The following is a 2,250-nucleotide window of genomic DNA, read 5'->3' on the forward strand; positions in this document are numbered from 1 at the left end:
CACCAAAGGGAATCAGTAAGGAGCTTCTCTAGGAAAACGAGATGAGAGTAGGGAAAACAGGAAACAGGTTGTTTGGTGCTTGACAGGTTATACCCAAACCATGGCTGCATTTTACCTGGGGCTGTGAGCTAAGGCAGGGCACCAGTGTGATCTGGGCTTTCTCTAACCAGGGAATTTCACCCAGGAGTTCCCAGAAAAGCAGCTTCCCTGCATTACTGGCTCAAAAAAAATCCATAGTTCATACACAGCTTCCAACATACATAGACTCAAACTACTATTTACAAAAGTGTTGGCAGGACTGTTTCAATATAAATATATGCTTTTGTATCTTTTATCTTTTTATCATGCAGAACTTTGAACAACATTAAAGAAGACAGTATTATATAGTATTCCTATTCCCCTGCCCCAATAACCATCAACCCACGCCAGACCTATCCCATTCCTATCCCAATCCACCCTGCTCTTATGTAATATTTTGAAGCAAATCCCATGTACCCTATCATTTCATTTATAAATATCATATAATGCTATTATCATAACTAAAAGAATAAACAATTATTATTTAATATCATTAAATACTAACATCTATATTTCTGATTCTCTCACGAATGTCACAAGTGTATTAAAAAAATCTAAATTCCATAGTTTGTGTTTGGTTGCTGTGCCTTTAAATGCTTCTGCTTCTTCTTCTTTATAATATCTTTATTTTATTTATTTGTTTTTATGTGGTGCTGAGGATCGAACCCAGAGCCTCACATGTGATAGGCAGGTGCCCTACCACTGAGCCACAACCTCAGCCCCAAATGCTTCTTAATCCATGGTTTCTCCTTATCCCTTTTATAGTTATTTTCCTTGCAATTTATTTGCTGAGAGAAAAGTAAACAAATGTGCTGTTAACAGAGTTTTCCACAGAGCTGGGTTTTGTCCCTGTGGTATATCATTTAACAAGGACTTCAGTTTTCTGTATTTCCTATATGTTAGCAGATTTTTTTTTTTTTTTTTTTTTTTTTAAGTAACATCATTAGAATAGACACTTAATATGCCTGCCTTTAAGGTTAACTGGTTTTCTTAGAACCTTAAACTCCCTGGACAAGTAGAGGTTTCTAAATTTGATTATGTCCTTCTCTACTTAAAATCTTCATTTTTCTTAGAGTCCAAAGGAGTGAAGGTGATTATTCTTTGACTACCCTGATTGGTCAAGGTGTGAGCATGTAACCCAGCTGGGCCATTCAGAGCCCTTCCCAGCTTTTGCTGCTGAATCTCCTAGGAATCTTTTAGCTGTGGGCTAACCCAAGTCAAGTGAGGCTTCGCCCATTCCATTTAAAATTCTCTGTTTCCATGAAGGGACTTTTTTTTTGTCCTGGGGATTAAGCCTGGGGATACTGTACCACTGAGCTACTACACCTTCAGCCTTTTTAAAATTTTTATTTTGAGCATTTTCCTATGAGAGGACTGCTCAGATGCCTTGTCTTTGTCCTCCCACCCTCTAAAAATAAAAATAAAAAATTAAATAAAATAAAAAATGATAGAGATAGACATTCATCAGCCTGGTAAACAAACTTTGCCAGCAAATAGAAGTCCTACTATTGTAAAGAAAATTGATAAGACAAAAAGTACATATGATGACCCAACTACTGTGTTGTTGGGTAACTTTATAAGGTTGACCTCCGACTTCATTAATGTAAAATCCTATTGGGAATATTAGGGCAGCCATACAAAAAAGGATCATTCCAGTGAATGCTATCCATCGAGCATATTTTGTAGCTTCTCTTCGCCAGTGGGAAGCCACCAGCAAACCACATGTGACAGTCAATGAAATGATTCCCATGATGATAAAAAACAGTGTGGTGACCCACTCTGGGGGCAGCCGAGGAGGGATGCACGTCGGGTCTCGTCCATGGATTGTTTGACATGTCGCACTAGCCCCACAGTGAGTGCTCCCGCCGACTCCCCGGTGTTGATCCAGTCGGGGTTGGCGATGCTGGCGATGCTGGCGAAGATATCGGCGGCCACAAAGAGACATCCTGAGATGATGGTCAGTTTATCCATCTCCCCGCCCCCTCCCCCCACCCCGCGAGTCCTGGGCAGGCCTCCGCCTCAGGCCTCCCGCCCCACGCGCCCCCCCGCCCCCCCCAGTCCCCGCGCCGCCGCCTCGCCCCCTCGGCCCCCAGCGCTGATGCTGAAAAGGAAAAAATGCTTTGATTTGTTCTCACTATGCACTTTGGATTTAAAAAAAAAAAAAAAAAAACG

General features: G+C 41.5%; 1 pseudogene; it reads right to left on the reverse strand.

The window, feature by feature from the left end:
- Positions 1–1,542: 1,542 nt before the first annotated feature.
- On the reverse strand, positions 1,543–2,049 carry LOC143381615 (uncharacterized protein C16orf52 homolog B pseudogene; annotated as a pseudogene).
- Positions 2,050–2,250: the final 201 nt, after the last annotated feature.

The sequence above is a fragment of the Callospermophilus lateralis genome, chromosome 15 (genome assembly GCF_048772815.1).
Source record: "Callospermophilus lateralis isolate mCalLat2 chromosome 15, mCalLat2.hap1, whole genome shotgun sequence".
Lineage (NCBI taxonomy): Eukaryota > Metazoa > Chordata > Mammalia > Rodentia > Sciuridae > Callospermophilus > Callospermophilus lateralis.